This window comes from Heterodontus francisci, unplaced genomic scaffold, assembly GCF_036365525.1.
Source record: "Heterodontus francisci isolate sHetFra1 unplaced genomic scaffold, sHetFra1.hap1 HAP1_SCAFFOLD_526, whole genome shotgun sequence".
In the NCBI taxonomy this organism is placed as follows: domain Eukaryota; kingdom Metazoa; phylum Chordata; class Chondrichthyes; order Heterodontiformes; family Heterodontidae; genus Heterodontus; species Heterodontus francisci.
Genome location: NW_027141143.1, coordinates 6,215 through 24,797, shown reverse-complemented (window position 1 = coordinate 24,797; position 18,583 = coordinate 6,215). Strand labels below are relative to the sequence as shown.

The following is an 18,583-nucleotide window of genomic DNA, read 5'->3' as shown; positions in this document are numbered from 1 at the left end:
TGCAGAACATTTATAGCAATTCCCACAATCTGGACATTTAAATGGTCGCTCCCCAGTATGAACTCACTGGGGTTTCAGCAGGTTGGATGACTGAGTGAATCCCTTCCCACACTCAGAGCAGGTGAACAGCCTCTCCAGAGTGTGACTGCATGGATGGGTTTCCAGCTCAAATGGATAATTCAATCCTTTCCACAGTTCCCATATTTACATGGTTTCTTCCCAGTGTGACTGCACTTGTGTTTCGACCGGCCCGATGATCGGCTGAAACCTCTTCCACACACACAACACGTGTACAGTTTCTCCCCACTGTGATCAGTGCTTTTTCCTTCTATGTTCAAAATGCAGTGATATTTGGGTTACGATAAATTGGGCAACTCCTACAGAACCCGATAAAATGTTTGCTTTGCATTTCACAACTGCAAATCCTCCTCTTCTAAAACCCTGTGAAATTGCTTGAAAATGGAAAAAATGTCTGTGAGAGAAGCCACAAAGACAGGTTGTGAAATGGAGCTGAATGAATCTGGCAATTCATGGGACTGGCAATAGGAAAAAGTGACCATGAAAGTTGCTGGATTGATGTACAACCCCAACTGATTCACTAATGTCCTTCAGGGAAGGGAACCTGCCAACTAGTCTGGACCTACACAAGACTCTGCCCTCTATAGGAGGAAGGAGGGAGAGGAAAAAAAGAGAGGGAGGGACGAGAGGAGGGTGATTTTATGTCTGGACAATTGGACCAGAACTTTGAACAGAACCTGCCAAACCCTCAACTACCATCATCTCGAAGGACCAGGGTAGCAGGTGTATGTGAACACCATCACCTCAAAGTTCCCCTCCAAGTCACACACCATCCTGACTGTCTGACATCCAGTATTGGACGAACAGAAATTTCCTCCAATTACAGATTGGGAAGTCTTCACTTCCTGCCACGAACTTCACTCCCTGGGCACCAACTTTATCCTTCTCCCTGGCAACTGTCTCAGGCTAAACCAGACCATTCATAACCTTAGTATCATATCTGATCCCAAGATGAGCTTCCAACTGCATATCAGCACCATCACTCAGACTGCCTATTTCCACCTCAGTAACATCGCCAGACTTCACCACTGTCTCAGCTCATCTGCCTCTGAAACTTACATCCATGCATTTGTTACCTCTCAAATTGACTATTCTAACACATTCCTGGCCAGCATCACACATTCTACCCTCCATAAACTTTAGATCATCCAAAACTCTGCTGCCTGTGTCCTCACTCGAACGAAGTCCTGTTCACCCATCACAACTGTGCTCACTGGCCTACACAGGCTCCCAGTTAAATAGCACCTCAATTTTAAAATCCTCATCCTTGCTTTCAAATCTCTCCATACCCTCACGCCTCACTATCTCTATAATGTCCTCCAGCTCGAGCAGACAGAGTTTCGAAACACGATGTCACACAACTCCAGTGAAACATCCTCGGAGGAAAAGGGGGTGTCGTGTGTGAGACAACTCACAAGGACCTTGTCCGCCGCCATCACTCACACTGCTTGGCATTGCGCTTCCGCGAAAAGCAGTTCGGCACTGCGCATGCCTGGATTCCAATGCCGTGAACCGTGAACATTTTTTGTTAACGCCGATAATGTTGGGTTGAAGCCCCGCCATTGAACTTCCCAATGTAAGCGCTGGAAGGGAGTGGGAAAGCGGAGAGTCATTGAAAATGACGAGTCAAAGGGCATCGGAGGGAGCGGGGAAGATAAGCTGTAATTGAGCATGAAACTGAATGCGGTGATCTCGGGAGGGAGCAGGGACCTGAATGCGACCATTGAGGCGGTTTGGATTTAATTCGTGTTTTGTGTCAAATTCAGCAGCGCCATCTTTTCTCCTGGCAGCTGCCTGAGGCACAGTCACGTTTCAGTCGATGAGGCTGCATTTGCGCATGTACCAGTGATGCAGCCCCTATTTGGTTACGTTGCCAGCAAACGCGTCGTTAATATATGTTCGCTGTTTTATACCATTTTATTTTTCTGCGTATGAAACATGAACGACCCGTCCATTCTCCGACTGGGAAATGGCAGCCGATACTGCCCAGAATGCCCCGCGAGCAGAAATACGGCCCATCTCCTCCCCAAGAACCGCAACACGCACGCGTCAGAAGGCTCCGCCCCACGGAGTCCGCTTGTCTGAGCCGAGCATGCGCAGTCCGGCTTCCGGAAGTTGAGCGCAGCCTCGGGAACACCGATTTTCAGCGGCTCTCAGGCCCCGAATCACAGTCGCCGGGTTCGGCGAACGTGCGGCGAGAGCCCCGGGGAGGTCAGAGGGGCCGCATTAAAGTGATGGTGCAGCGACTTCTCTATCCGAGCTGCCACTTCCCAGTTTCTTCTCCCGTTTCCACCGAGTCAGGAAGTCTGTGAGTTGATTGGCTGGTAAGTTTTGTAACTTTGTTTCCCTTTCTCCAAAGTTCGGAAGTTTGTCCAAGGAGCTGGAAATTAAACATTCCAGTTTTCATCAGAATAAGGGGCAGCTTCCTGAGATTTAACTGACACCAATAGAAGGGAAGTGAGTAGCCGGTGAGTCGTCTTTTATTTTTAAGTATTGAGGTTTATTATTTATTTATTTAGAGATATAGCACTGAAACAGGCCCTTCGGCCCACCGAGTCTGTGCTGACCATCAACCAGCCATTTATATTAATCCTGCATTAATGCCATATTCCTACCACATCCCCTCAATTCCCCTACTATCTACCTACACTGGGGGCAATTTACAATGGCCAATTTACCTATCAACCTGCAAATCTTTGGCTGTGGGAGGAAACCGGAGCACCCAGCAGAAACCCACGCGGTCACAGGGAGAACTTGCAAACTCCGCACAGGCAGTACCCAGAATCGCTGGAGCTGTGAGGCTGTGGTGCGAACCACTGCGCCGCAAGTAGTAGCAAGTTTATTACCTAATAGCCAGAGCAATTGCAGGGCTGCTCCAACCTCTGCAGTGCACATCCTGTGCAATAGAAAATAGAAAACATAAAACATGGCAGGCTATAAATAAAGAGCGGGGCTCGAGGCCCTTACTTACCTGGGAGCAGAGCGGTGACTAGCGGACCTGTGAGGAAGCTGATCCAGAGCGGCGACAGGCTCCCTGTGTCTCTTGGCGTGCGCTGAGACTCGAAAGAGGGAAAAAAAGGACTTAGAGTGATATCACGGGAAATTTTCAAGGTGACGGAAAGCGTCATGGAGGGGAGTTTTAGAGAAGTGGTTACACCCAAAGTGCAGGCAGATAGATGGGTGACCGCTAGAAGGGGCAGGCAGTCAGTGCAGGAATCCCCTGTGGCTATCCCCCTCTCTAACAAGTATACTGTTTTGGATTCTGTTGGGGGGGTGGCCTATCAGGAGAAAACAGCAGCAGCCAGAGCAGTGGCACCACTGTTGGCACTGTTCAGCAAGGAGGGACAAAGCGCAGAAGAGCAATAGTTATCGGGGACTCTTTAGTCAGGGGCACAGATAGGCGCTTCTGTGGACATGAAAGAGACTCCAGGAAGGTATGTTGCCTCCCTGGTGCCAGGGTCAAGGATGTCTCTGAATGGACAGTGGGCATTCTGAAGGGGGAGGGTGAACAGCTAGAGGTTGTGGGACACATCGGTACCAATGACATTGGCAGGAAGAGTGATGAGGTCCTACATGGGGAGTTTAGGGAGTTAGGGAGTAAGTTTTAAAAAAACAGGACCTCTAGGGTTGTAATCTCTGGATTACTCCCTGTGCCACGTGCCAGTGAGGCTAGAAATAGGAAGATAGTGCAGCTAAACACGTGGCTGAGCAGCTGGTGTAGAAGGGAGGGTTTCAGATATCTGGACCATTGGGCTCTCTTCAGGGACAGATGGGACCTGTACAAGAAGGACGGGTTGCATCTAAACTGGAAGGGCACTAATATCCTGGCTGCAAGGTTTGCTAGTGTCATTCGCGAGGGTTTAAACTAGTGTGGCAGGGGGGTGGGAACCAGAGCAGTAGGACAGCTAGTGAAGTAAATGAGGAGGACACAGTAAATAAGGCCAGTAGGACAAAACGGAAGAGCAGGCAGGGAGATGTTGCTGAGCACAGCGGGACTGGTGGTCTGAAGTGCATTTGTTTCAATGCGAGAAGTATAACAGGTAAGGCAGATGAACTTAGAGCTTGGATTAGTACTTGGAAATATGATGTTGCTATTACAGAGACTTGGTTGAAGGAAGGGCAGGATTGGCAGCTAAATGTTCCAGGCTTTAGAAGCTTCAGGTGGGATAGAGGGGGATGTAAAAGGGGTGGGGGAGTTGCATTACTGGTTAAGGAGAATATCACAGCTGTACTGCGGGAGGACACCTCAGAGGGGTCATGCAGCGAGGCAATATGGGTGGAGCTTAGGAATAGGAAGGGTGCAGTCATGATGTTGGGGGTTTACTACAGGCCTCCCAACAGCCAGCGGGAGGTAGAGGAGCAGATATGTAGACAGATTTTGGAAAGATCTAAAGGTAACAGGGTTGTCGTGGTGGGTGATTTTAACTTCTCCAATATTGACTGGGACTCACTGAGTGCTCGGGGCTTGGATGGGGCAGAATTTGTGAGGAGCATCCAGGAGGGCTTCTTGAAACAGTATGTAGATAGTCCAACTAGGGATGGGGCCATTCTGGACCTGGCATTGGGGAATGAGTCGAGCCAGGTGGTCGAAGTTTCAGTGGGGGAGCATTTCGGGAGCAGTGACCAGAATTCCATAAGTTTTAAGGTACTTATGGATAAGGATAAGAGTAGTCCTCGGGTAAAGGTGCTAAATTGGGGGAAGGCTAATTATAACAAGGTTAGGCAGGAACTGATGAATTTAGTTTGGGGGCGGCTGTTTGAGGGTAAATCAACATCTGACATGTGGGAGTCTTTCAAACGTCAGCTGATTAGAATCCAGGACCAGCATGTTCTTGTGAGGAAGAAAGACAAGTTTGGCAAGTTCCGGGAAGCTTGGATAACATGGGATATTGTGAGCCCAGTCAAAAAGAAAAAGGAAGCATTTGTAAGGGCTGGAAGGCTAGGAACAGATGAAGCACTTGAGGAATATAAAGACAGTAGAAAGGAACTTAAGCAAGGAGTTAGGAGGGCTAAAAGGGGTCATGAAAAGTCATTGGCAAACAGGATTAAGGAAAATCCCAAGGCTTTTTATACATATTTAAAGAGCAAGAGGGTAACCAGGGAAAGGGTTGGCCCACTCAAGGACAGAGATGGGAATCTATGCGTGGAGCCAGAGGAAATGGGCGAGGTGCTAAATGAGTACTTTGCATCAGTATTCACCAAGGAGAAGGACTTGGTGGATGATGAGCCTAGGGAAGGGAGTGCAGATAGTCTCAGTCAACTCATTATCAAAAAGGAGGAGGTGTCTTGCAAAGCATTAAGGTAGATAAGTCCCCAGGGCCTGATGGGATCTACCCTAGAATACTTAGGGAGGCAAGGGAAGAAAATGCCGGGGCCTTGACAGAAATCTCTGCATCCTCATTGGCTACAGGTGAGGTCCCAGAGGACTGGAGAATAGCCAATATTGTTCCTTTGTTTAAGAAGGGTGGCAAGGATAATCCAGGAAATTTTAGGCCGGTGAGCCTTACGTAAGTGGAAGAGAAGCTATTAGAGAGGATTCTTCGGGACAGGATTTACTCCCATTTGGAGACAAATGAGCTTATTAGCGAGAGACAGCATGGTTTTGTGAAGGGGAGGTCGTGTCTTACTAATGTGATTGAGTTTTTTGAGGAAGTGATGAAGATGATTGATGAGGGAAGGGCGGTGGATGTTGTCTATATGGACTTTAGTAAAGCCTTTGACAAGGTCCCGCATGGCAGACTGGTGCAAAAGATGAAGTCACACGGGATCAGGGGTGAGCTGGCAAGATGGATAAAGAACTGGCTCGGTCACAGAAGAAAGAGGGTAACAGTGGATGGGTGTTTTTCTGAATGGAGGGATGTGACTAGTGGTGTTCCGCAGGGATCAGTGCTGGGATCTTTGCTGTTTGCAGGATATATAAATGATTTGGAGGAAAATGTAGCTGGTCTGATTAGTAAGTTTGCGGACGACACAAAGGTTGGTGGAGTTGCGGATAATGATGAGGATTATCAGAGGATACAGCAGGATATAGATCGGTTGGAGACTTGGACGGAGAAATTGCAGATGGTGTTTAATCCGGACAAATGTGAGGTAATGCATTTTGGAAGGTCTAATGCAGGTGGGAGGTATACAGTAAATGGCAGAACCGTTAGGAGTATTGACAGGCAGAGAGATCTGGGCGTACAGGTCCACAGGTCACTGAAAGTGGCAACGCAGGTGGATAAGGCAGTCAAGAAGGCTTTCGGCATGCATGTCTTCATCGGTCGGGGCACAGAGTATAAAAATTGGCAAGTCATGCTGCAGCTGTACAGAACCTTAGTTTGGCCACACTTAGAATATTGCGTGCAATTCTGGTCGCCACACTACCTGAAGGACGTGGAGGCTTTGGAGAGGGTACAGAGGAGGTTTACCAGGATGTTGCCTGGTCTGGAGGGCATTAGCTATGAGGAGAGGTTGGAAAAACTGGAATTGTTTTCACTGGAATGACGGAGGTGGAGGTGCAACATGATGGAGGTTGACAACGTTATGAACGGCATGGACAGAGTGGATAGTCAGAAGCTTTTTCTCAGGGTGGAAGAGTCAGTTACTAGGGGACATAGGTTTAAGGTGCAAGGGGCAAAGTTTAGAGGGGATGTGCGAGGCAAGTTTTTTACACAGAGGGTGGTGAGTGCCTGGAACTTGCTGCCAGGGGAGGTGGTGGAAGCAGATATGATAGCAACGTTTAAGAGACATCTTGACAAAGACATGAATAGGAAGGAAATAGAGGGATATGGGCCCCGGAAGTGCAGAAGTTGTTAGTTTCGACAGGCATCAAAATCGGCGCAGGCTTGGAGGGCCGAATGGCCTGTTCCTGTGCTGAACCGTTCTTTGTTCTCTTTGTGCTTTGTTCCAAACACGTGACCTGTTCCTCTTCGAAGGACAAAGACAACAGACACATTGGGACATCACCACCTGCAAGTTCCCCTCCAAGTCACTCACGATCCTGACTTGGAACTATATCACAATTCTTTGTTTGTGATTGGTTGGGTAAGTAACAACTGTTAGTCAATTTAATTAGCTTTAAAAAATAAGGGGAGAGTTGTTTTTTGTTTGAAAAAAGACCTCGAGTGATAAAGTGAGTACTAAGAGTGTGTTTTTTTTCAATTCGAGTAATTTAGATTGTCGTGGGTAGTGTTTGGAGTAGAACAAGCCTCTCGTGTAATTAATATCTTTTAAAGGGAGTAACTAATTAATCTAAAGGTAAGTCATGGCAGGAGAGCTCAGCCCCGTGAAATGCTCCTCCTGCGCTACGTGGGAAATCAGAGATGCTTCCAGTGTCCCTGACGACCATGTGTGCAGGAAGTGGATCCAGCTGCAGCTACTGACTACCCGCATTATGGAGCTGGAGCTGCAGGTGGATTCACTGTGGAGCATCCGCGATGCTGAGGACGTTGTGTATAGCACGTTTAGAGAGGTGGTCACACTGCAGGTAATGGCTGCACAGGCAGAAATGAGATGGGTGACCACCAGATGGAGTATTAGGCGCAGGCATGTAGTGCAGGAGTCCCCTGTGGCCATCCCCCTCTCAAACAGATAGACCACTTTGGATACTGTTGGGGGGAATGACCTCCCAGCGGAAAGCAGCAACAGCCAAGTTTGTGGTACCACGCATGGCTCTGCTGCACAGCAGGGGAGGAAAAGGACTGGAAGAACTATAATGATAATGGATTCTATCGTAAGGGAAACAGATAGGCATTTCTGTTGCCACAAACATGACTTCAGGATGGTATGTTGCCTCCCTGGTGCGAGGGTCAAGTTAGTCACGGAGTGGCTGCAGGACATTCTGAAGGGGGGCGAATAGTCAGAGGTTGTGGAACACATTGGTACCAAAAACGGAGGTAAAAAGAGGATGAAGACCTGAAACAAGAATTTAGGGAGCTAGGTAGCAGATTAAAAAGCAGGACCTCAAAGGTTGTAATCTCTGGATTACTCCAGTGCCACATGCTAGTGAGTATAGGAATAGGAGGATAGAGCAGATGAATGCGTGGCTGAAGAGATGGTGCAGGAGGGAGGGCTTTAGCTTCCTGGATCACTGGGTCTGTTTCTGGCAAAGGTGGGACCCGTATAAGTTGGACGAACATCCTTGCTGGGAGGTTTACGAGTGCTGTTGGGGGCAGTTTACACACATTTGGCAGAGGAATGGGATACAGAGTGGAGGTATAGGAGTGGGTGATGCTCAGTCAAATATAGAAGAGAAACTGAGTCAGTCTGTTAGGCAGAGCAAATATAGACCTGTGAAGGCACAAGTGACAAATGCAAGGCTGGATTGCATTTATTTTAATGCAAGACAGATGAATTGAGGGCTTTGATTAGCACGTGGGATTATGATATTGTTGCTATCACAGAGACATGGTTGAGGGAAGGGCAGGACTGGCAGCTCAATATTGCAGGCTATAGAATCTTCAGGTGTGACAAGAGAAGGGATAAAAGAGGAGGTCGCATTGCACTGTTGATTAAGGAGTCAATTACTGCTGTAAGGAGGGATGATATCTGAGAAGGTTCTTCACATGAGGCCAGATGAGTCAAACTTAAAAACAAAAAGGGGGCAATCACTTGGCTGGGTGTGTACTGCAGGCCTCCAAACAGTCAGGGAGAGATAGAGGAGCAGATATGTAGGCAAATCTCAGAGAGGTGTAAAAATAATGGAGTAATAATAGTAGAGGATTTCAACTTACCTGATATCAACTGGGATGGTCTGAGTGCAAAAGACTTAAAGGGGCGGAATTCTTAAAATATATACAGGAGACTTTTTTGAGCCAGTACCTAGAAAGTCCAACAAGAAAAGGCGCAGTACTGGACCTAATCCTTGGGAATGATGCTGGACAAGTGGTAGAAGTGTCAGTGGGGGAGCATTTCGGGGATGGTGATCATAACTCTGTAAGAAAAAGACAAAGGCGGGCTGGAAATAAAAGTACTGAATTGGGGGAAGGCCGATTTCAATATGATAAAACAGGATCTGGCCAAAGTGGACTGGGAGCAGCTACTTGCAGGAAAGTCTACATCAGACCAGTGCGAGTCTTTCAAAGAGGAAATAGTGAGGGTTCAGAGGCAACATGTACCCGTAAAGGTGAAGGGTAGGACCAACAAGTCCAGGGAACCCTGGATGTCAAGGGCTATGGAGGATTTGATCAGAAAAAAAAAAACCGAGGCTTCTGGCAGATTCAACGTGCTGAAAACAGCAGAGGGACTGGAGGAGTATAAAAAGTGTAGCGGGGGTACAAAAAACAGTAATTAGGAGAGCAAAGAGTAGGCATGAAAAAACACTGGCGGGCAAGATCAAGGAAAACGCTAAGGCATTTTCGAAGTATATTAAGGGCAAGAGGATGTCCAGTGAAAGAGTGGAGCCCATTAGGGACCAAAGTGCCAATCTGTGTGTGGAGCCGGAGGACAGAGGTGAGGTTTTAAATGATTACTTTGCATCTGTGTTCACTGTGGAGAAGGATGATGTAGGTGTAGAGATCAGGGAGGGGGATTGTGACACACTTGAACATGTTAGCATTGAAAGTGAGGAAATATTAGCTGTTGTAGCGGGCTTAAAAGTGGATAAATCCCCAGTCCCAGATGAGATGTATCCCAGGCTGTTATGTGAGGCAAGGGAGGAGATAGCAAGGGCTCTGACATAAATTTTCAGATCCTCTCTGGTCACAGGAGAGGTACCAGAGGACTGGAGGACTACGAATGTGGTGCCATTATCAAGAAGGGTAGCAGGGATAAACCAGGTACTTACAGGCCAGTGAGTCTAACATCAGTGGTTGGGAAAATATTGGAAAACGTACTGAGGGACAGGATTAATCTCCACTTGGAGAGGCAGGGATTAATCAGGAATAGTCAACATGGCTTTGTCAGGGGGACATCGTGTCGAACTAACTTGATTGAATTTTTCAAGGCAGTGACCAGGTGTGTAGATGAGGGTAAAGCAGTTGATGTAGTCTACGTGGACTTCAGTAAGGCTTTTGATAAGGTCCCACATGGGAGAGTGGTTAAGAAGGTCAGAGCCCATAGGACCCAGGGCAATTCGGCAAATTGGATCCAAAATTGGCTTAGTGGCAGGAGGCAGAGGGTGATGGTCGAGGGTTGTTTTTGCGAGTGGAAACCTGAGACCAGTGGTGTACCGCAGGGATCGGTACTGGGACCCTTACTGTTTGTAGTGTACATTAATGATTTAGATGTGAATATAGGAGGCATGATAAGTAAATTCGCAGATGACACGAAAATTGGTGGTGTCGTAAATAGTGAGGAGGAAAGCCTTAGATTGCAGGACGATATAGATGAGCTGGTAAGATGGGCAGAGCAGTGGCAAATGGAACTTAATCCTGAGAAATGTGAGGTGATGCATTTTGGGAGGACTAACAAGGCAAGGGAACATGCAATGGATGGTAGGACCCCAGGAAGTACAAAGGGTCAGAGGGGCCTTGGTGTACTTGTCCATAGATCACTGAAGGCAGCAGCACAGGTAGATCAGGTGTTTAGGAAGGCATATGGGACACTTGCCTTTATCAGCTGAGGCATGGAATATAAGAGCAGGGAGGTTATGGTGGAGCTGTATAAAACGCTAGTTAGGCCACAGCTGGAGTACTGTGTACAGTTCTAGGCACCACACTGTAGGAAGGATGTGATTGCACTGGAGGGGGTGCAGTGGAGATTCACCAGGATGTTGCCTGGTTTGGAGCATTTCAGGTATGACGAGAGACTGAAAAGGCTGGGGTTGTTTTCATTAGAGCAGAGAAGGCTGAAGGGGGACATGATTGAGGTATTCAAATTTATGAGGGGCATTGATAGGTTAGATAGGAAGAAACTTTTTCCCTTCTTGGAGGTGTCAATAACCAGGAGACATTGATTTAAGGTAAGGGGCAGGAGGTTTAGAGGGGATTTGTGGAAAGAAGAATTTCACCCAGAGGGTGGTTGGAATCTGAAAAGCACTGCCTGAAGAGGTGGTAGAGGCAGGAACCCTCACAACATTTAACAAGTATTTAGATGAGCACTTGAAACACCAAAGCAGACAAGACTATGGGCCAAGTGCTGGAAAATGGGATTAGAATAGTTAGGTGCTTGATGACCGGCACGGACACGATGGGCCGAAGGGCCTGTTTCTGTGCTGGATAACTCTCTGACTCTATTTCCAGCACAGGAGGAGGCCATTCCGCCCATTGTATCTGTTCATCCCACTTTCCAGTTGTTACGACCTCACAGATTGTCAATATGAAAAATATGAGATCTGAATCCCCAGACCACACTAATAAATTACACAAGATTTCACATTTTAAGTCTTTTGTTTTAATAACTAAACTAAAAGAAATCCACAATTAACTAAATAGCACTTTGATTGTAAATTGTGGTGTCAGCTATTTCCAAAGATATTTTCTTTACTTATTCAACACTTGACTATCTCACACCACACTGATACATTACACAGTCCTTTTTGATGACAAAAGCCTTTGCGGTTACGAGTCCCAAATTCCTGCCAATGGTGGGGCTGCTCCGACCTCTGGAATGCACATCCTGTGTAATGTGCCAACTCCAGATAACCTTTTGTGTAGGAAGTATCATTGGGGGAGGTGGTGACATCGGGGTAATGTCACTGGAACATGGGTTCGAATCCCACCACGGCAGATGGTGACATTTAAATTCAATTAATAAATCTGCAATTAAAAAGCCATCTGGTTCATGAGATGGGAAATCTGCTGTCCTTACCTGGTCTGGCCTACATGTGACTCCAGATCCACAGCAATGTGGCTGACTCTTAAATGCCCTCTGAAATGGCCGAGCGAGCCTCTCAGTTGTCAAGGGCAGTTTGGGATGGACAATAAATACTGGCCGAGCCAGCAACACTCACATCACATGGATGAAGATAAAACAAGTTGCAGCAGCTCGAGCTCCGGTTTTCAGAGCATGAACTGCAGCTGGTGTCACTGCGGTGCATCCATGAGGTGAGAGATTTGTGGACAGCACGTTTATAGATATGGTCACCCTGCAGCTGAAGAGTATGCAGGGAGAGAGGCAATGGGTGGCCAACTGACAATCAAGAAGAAACAGGCAGGGAATGCAGGAGAACCCTGAGTGCATCTCACTCTCCAACCAGTATTCAGTTCTGAATACTGATGAAAGTGATGGTTCATCTCAGGAGTGCAGCCAGAGTCAAGGCCATGGCAGCACAGTTGGATCAGCTTCACAGAGGGTCACGAAGCTGACTGAGCAATAGTGATAGGAGATTTGATAGGGGAGTACACAGGTGTTTCTGCAGCCGCAGACGTGAATCCAGGCTGGTGTGTGGCCTCCCTCAGGACAATGTACAGCAGGGTGCATGTGCAGTCATCCTGGGCCAGGAAGCAGGAGGAGAGAATGTTGTGAATTTCTATCCTGGACTGACAGTGATGGTTTTTGTAAACTCCTTTTACAGGGGCTTAGAAGCAGGGGATATGCAGATGGGGAATCTCGAGCCAAACATCACATCAAGATCTGACAGAGTCACTCGATACATCAGGACCTGAATATCATCGGCCTTTGAATGTGGAAGGAGAAAGGTTTGTCTGTTCTGTCTGTGGGAAAAGATTTCAGCTATCAGTGAGAGTGGAAAAGCACTGAGATACACAAAGCCCTGGTTAGACCACACCTGGAGTATTGTGTTCAGTTCTGGGCACCACACCTTCGGAAGGATATAATGGCCTTGGAGGGAGTGCAGTGTAGATTTACCTGAATGATACCTGGACTCCAAGGGTTAAATTACGAGGAGAGATTACACAAATGAATCATAGAGTCATTACAGCACAGAAGGAGGACATTGATCTTTTTGATTCCATCCCAGCTCTCTGTAGAACAATCCAGTCAGTCCCATTCACCCACTCTATCCCTGTAGTCCTGCAGGTTTATTTGCCTCAAGTGCCCATCTAATTTCCTTTTGTAATCATTGATCGTCTCCACTTCCACCACCCTCGTAGGCAGTGAGTTCCAGGTCATTATCATTCACTGTGTAAAAAAACTGCTTCCTCACATCCCTCCTGAATCTCAGAACCAGAATCTGTGTCCACTAATCCTTGTATCATCAGCTAATGGGAACAGCTTTTCTTGGTCTGCCTTATCTAAACCTGTCATCATTTTCAACACCTCTATCAGATCTTCCTTCAATCTCCTTTGCTCCAAGGAGAACAACACCAGCTCCTCTAACCTAACCTTGTAGTTAAATTCTCTCATCTCAGAAACCATTCTGATAAATCTCTGCACCCTCTCAAGGACCTTCACATCCTTCCTAAAGTGTGGTGACCAGAACTGGATACAATACTCTGGTTGTGGCCTAACCAGAGCTTTTTAAATGTTCAGCAAAACTTCCTTCCTTTTGTGTTCAATACCTCTATTTATGAGGCCCAAGATCCCATTTGCTTTGCCAGCTGTTCCCTCAATACATCCTTCCACTTTCAGTGATCTCTGCACATGAACCCTCAGGTCCCTCTATCCCTGCAAACTCTTTAGAACTGTACCATTAAGTGTATGTTGCCTCTCCCTATTCCTTCTGCCAGAATGAATCACCTCACTGTGAGGGTTGTAGTCCCTGGAATTCAGAAGATTAAGGGGTGATTTGATCAAAGTTTTCAAGATATTAATTGAAACTGATAGGGTAGATAGAGAGAAACTCTTCTCCATCACCTGCAGTACTCGGCAGCATCGTCTAAAACATAGAGCCAGAATTTTCATTAATCCACCCCTGGGCCCAGTGAACCTGAGCATTAATCCACCCAGGCTGAATGTGCACAGAATTACAGCCCAGAAACAGGCCGTTCAGCCCCTCTAGTCTGTGCTGCTGTTTATAATCCACATGAGCCTCCTCCCAATCTAATTACATCATCCCACCCTGCCCTCATATCCCTCTATTCCCTTCTCCCTCATAAATGTATTGAGCCTCCCCTTAAACACATCATTGTTATCACCTTCAACCACTCCACATGGCAGTGAGTTCCACATTCTGACCACTCTCTGAGTAGAGAAATTCCTCCTAAGTTCTCTTTGACCTGTTAATGTCTGTATTATATTGCTGCCCCCTTGTTCTGACTGATGTCAGAATGTATTCTCGTTGCCCCGGGATCCAGCCACTCAGAGACTGAAGATCGAGAGATGCATTGTTTCCAATTGACATTTGAAACTAGTTGAAAAAGTAGCATTTGAGACACCGTTAAGAGAGACAGACACAGATTATCATCCAGCATATACTGAAGGAAAAGAGAGCTCTCTCTTGGTTTATTTAAACCCTATTTATTATTCTCTCAGAATTCTGATGTCAAGCCAGGTTAATTTCTAAAAAAAAAAAATATCAAATTCCTGTAACTACTGAACTGTAATTGTTGAAATTTATCGCTGGAGAAGAGCAGCATCAATTCAACTGCTGAACTAGACTGTGGACTGTTCTACTGTTGAAGAACCTTTTATTTTCTCCCCCCATCACACGGCTGTGAGGACTTCAAGCAACATTGGACTATTCCATATCGGAAGATTTCACTTCGGCAGGAGCATAAATATGCAAAGTCACTATTTTTTCTGTTTTAACTATTTATTTGTTAGTAGTGTTTAAGAATTTAGTTTTTCTAATTAAACAGTTAATTTGTTGATCTAAAGACACCTGGTTTGGTTAGCCTTATTCGGGGGTTAATAGATGGTACAATTTGGCTGGATCTTTCTTTAATTTGGAATGTTTAAAATGTCAGGCGATCTGTGAGGGACGGGACTGAATCAACAGTGCGTTTCTCCCACCACTATCAAAATTGTATATTTTGACTGGGGGGCTTTGACTTGAGCGGTCGGTCGTAATAATACTCTTGTAGTTTAGGGCACTTCACGTGCATATCCAAGTACTTTTTAATTGTTGTGAGGGTTTCTGCCTCTACCACCCTCCCAGGCATTGAGTTGCAGATCCGCACCACCCTCTGTCTGAAAACATTTCCCCTCAAATCCCTTTTAAATTTCCTACCTCTTTCTCTGAATCTATGCCCCTGGTTATGGACCCCTCAGCCAAGGGGAATAGGTCCTTCCTATCCACTCGATTTAGACCCATCATCATTTTCTACACTTCGATTCGGTCTCCCCTCAGCCTCCTCTGTTCCAAAGAAAACAACCCTCACCTATCCAATATTTACTCAGAACGAAAATTCTCCAATCCAGCCAACATCCTTGTAAATCTCCTCTGTATTTTCTCTAATATAGCCACATCTTTCCGACAGTGCGGTGACCAGAACTGTACACAGTCCTCCAGCTGTGTCCAAACCAGTGTTTTATACATTTCCAACATAACCTCCATGCTCATATATTCTCTGCCTTGGTTAATAAAGGCAAGTATCTCTTACGCCTTATCTACCTGCCCAGCCATGTTCAGGGATCTATGAACATGCACTCCAAGGCCCCTCTGTTCCTTTATACTTCTCAATATCCTACCATTTATTGTGTATTCCCTTGCCTTGCCAGCTGTCTCCAAATGCATTACCTCACACTTCTCCGGATTGAATTCCATTTGTCACTATTCTGCCCACCGAACCAGTCCATTGATATCTTCCTGCAGTTTACAGCTTTCTTCATTATCAACCACATGGTCAATTTTTGTTTCATCTGCAAACTTTTTAATCAAATCCCCTACATTCAAGTCCAAACCATTGATCTAAAGAACAAAAAGCCAGTACTGATCCCTGCAGAACCTCACTGAAAACAGCCTTCCAGTCTCACAAACACTCATAAACCATTACTCTTTGCTTCCTGCCTCTGAGTCAATTTTGGCTCTAACTTGCTGTTTTGTGTTGGATCCCATGGGCTTGTCATTCATGACCAGTCTGCCTTGTGGGACCTTATCAATGGCCTTGGTTACAGTTTAACCCCATTCTCCTAATCTCTGGCCACTCGGTGTGGAGGTGGGGTGGGAAGGTTGGAGGATCTTTTCCTGGACCTGCTCTTGGGCCTGGCTAAAACACCACCCACACCCACAGCCCTTTCGATGACCTGCCCTTCCAAAACCCCCCAGTCCCCCCAATGCCCTCCTCACCCTCACCTCATCCACCCCAAACCCACCCAGGTTTGTATCTGTCTTGTATATTTAAACATTCAGTTCTCACTTTCTCCATCTCTCTCTCTCCCTCTCGCTCAGGCTGAGAAGCAATGTGTAGGTCCAGGATGTACAGGGACCATGTTGGGAGTGGGGGTGTCACACTGCCTGCTGCCCTGTCTTCCCTGGTCTTGTCCGTGCCGGGGTGGCCTTCTGCAACCGGTGGACACCTCAGGATACAGAGTGTCTCGTGGACACTGGGAGCAATGTTCTGGTTCAGTTGGGAAGGTTCCCTTTGCTTCTGTTACAAATTGTTGCTTATTTTGGCTTCTTTTAGTTTGAATGGATCACATGTTTGGGGAAACAAGCGAGGAAAGAATGTTCCATAGAAACTAGAACTGTCTGTTCTGAATTTCTATCCTGGACTGACAGTGCTGACTTTTGTAAACTCCTTTTACAGGGTATTAGAAGGGGAGGATTTACTGACGGGAAATTCAAACCAAACATCACATCAAGATCTGACAGAAACACTCGATTCATCAGGACCTGAATATCATCGGCCTTTGAATGTGGAAGGAGAAATGTTTGTCTGTTCTGTCTGAAAAGATTTCAAACATCAGTGTGACTGGAAAAGCACCGAGACGCGCACACACCCCCGAGTGAGAGTGTTCCAGTGACTGACTGTGGAAAGAGCTTTAACCAGTTACACAGCCTGAGAAAACATCACACCATTCACAACGGGGAGAATCCGTACACGTGTTCTGTGTGTGGATGAGGCTTCAACTGATCATCCAACCTGGAGAGACACAAGGACACCCTCGCCATGGAGAAACCATGGAAATGTGGGGACTGTGGGAAGGGATTCGGTTCTCCATCAAAGCTGGATATTCATTAACTCAGTCACACTGGGGAGAGGCCGTTCACCGGCTCCGTGCGTGGGAAGGGATTCACTCAGTTATCCCACCTGCTGACACACCAGCAAGTTCACACTGGGGAGGGGCCGTTCACCTGCTGTGTGTGTGGGAAGGGATTCACTCAGTTATCCCACCTGCTGACACAGCAGAGAGTTCACAAGGGTAGGTTGGAGAAGTTGGGGTTATTCTCCTTGGAGCAAAGGAGATTGAGGGAAAATTTCATAGAAATGCACAAGATTCTGAGAGACTTTGATAAATTAGACAAAGAAAAACTGTTCCCATGAACTAATGGTACAAGAACTAGGGAACACAGATTGAAGGTTTTGAGGAAGAGTTGCAGCAGGAATGTGAGGAAGAACTTCTTCTGCAGCAAGTGGTTCTGACCTGGAACTCGCTGCCAATGTGTGTGGTGGAAGTGGAAATAATCAATGACTTTCAAAGGAAACTGGATGGTCACTTGAAGGAAATAAACTTGCGGGGCTATGGGCTGATGTGGGGCAGTGGGACTGAGTGGATTGCTCCCTGGAGAGCTGACATGGAATTGATGGGCCAAATGACCTTGTTCTGTGCTGTAAATGATGCTGTGTCTCTGTGACTGTGTTTTGAGACAGGATATCCCAGCTCTCCACCCTGGGATTCTCAGTATGAACAGGATTCGGAGTGGGGAGGACCCACTATCCATGGTTTACTGTAAATGTTAAAGGTCATATCAAAATTAAAGTAAAAGCATATAATTGCACAAAGGTGGGTGGCAGAACAGAATGTTGGACAGAATGTAGAAAAACAGTAAAGAATGACTAAAAGATTGATAAGGAGTGCAGATTGTAAACAGAGTCTGGAGGTATGTGTTTGCTGAGTGGTGAGTTCAGTGAAGGGGAGAGGAGGTGCTCCTTTTTCTACTTTTTTGTCTTCCAGTATTTGGTTCTTGTTTCTGTGCAGTGAAAGGTGCTGGTTGGTTGAGTAACTGGTCACATATTCTACTTCTAAGGAGTCTGGTAAGTTAAGGTACGGCAGTGCAGCTTGGCCGAGTGCAATGCACAGCTTGTGACATGTGGGATGTCATGGACGCACCATGTGTCCCAGACAAACATATCTACAGGAAGTGTCACCGGCTGCACAAGCTTGAGCTCTCGGGTTTGGAGCTCTAGCAGTGGCTGGAGTCACTGTGGTGCATCCACAATGCAGAGAACTACATGGATAGCAGGTTTAGGGAGGTGATCACACCACAGGTTAGAAGCATGCAGGAGGATAAGAATGGGTAACCGACAGACAGTCTAAGAGAACCAGGCAGGTAGTGCAGGAGTCCCCTGATATGATCTCACTTGCTAATCGGTTTTCCATTTTGGATACTGGTGAGGGTGCTGGTTCCTCAGAGGAGTGCAGACAGAACCAAGTTTGTGGCACCACAGGTGGCTCAGCTGCACAGGAGGGGAGGAGGAAGAGTGGAAGAACAGTAGTGATGGGGCTTTCATTAGTCCGGGGAACACAGAAGCCTTTCTGCAGCCATAGATCGGACTCCAGGATGGTGTGTTACCTCCCT

At 46.7% G+C, this 18,583-nt stretch overlaps 1 long non-coding RNA gene across 1 annotated transcript; it reads left to right on the top strand.

The window, feature by feature from the left end:
- The first annotated feature begins 2,186 nt into the window (after nucleotides 1–2,186).
- Nucleotides 2,187–17,834, top strand: LOC137362245 (uncharacterized). The gene is made up of 3 exons (XR_010972454.1): nucleotides 2,187–2,402; nucleotides 12,515–12,638; nucleotides 16,590–17,834. It is a non-coding gene; the product is annotated as an uncharacterized lncRNA (long non-coding RNA).
- Nucleotides 17,835–18,583: the final 749 nt, after the last annotated feature.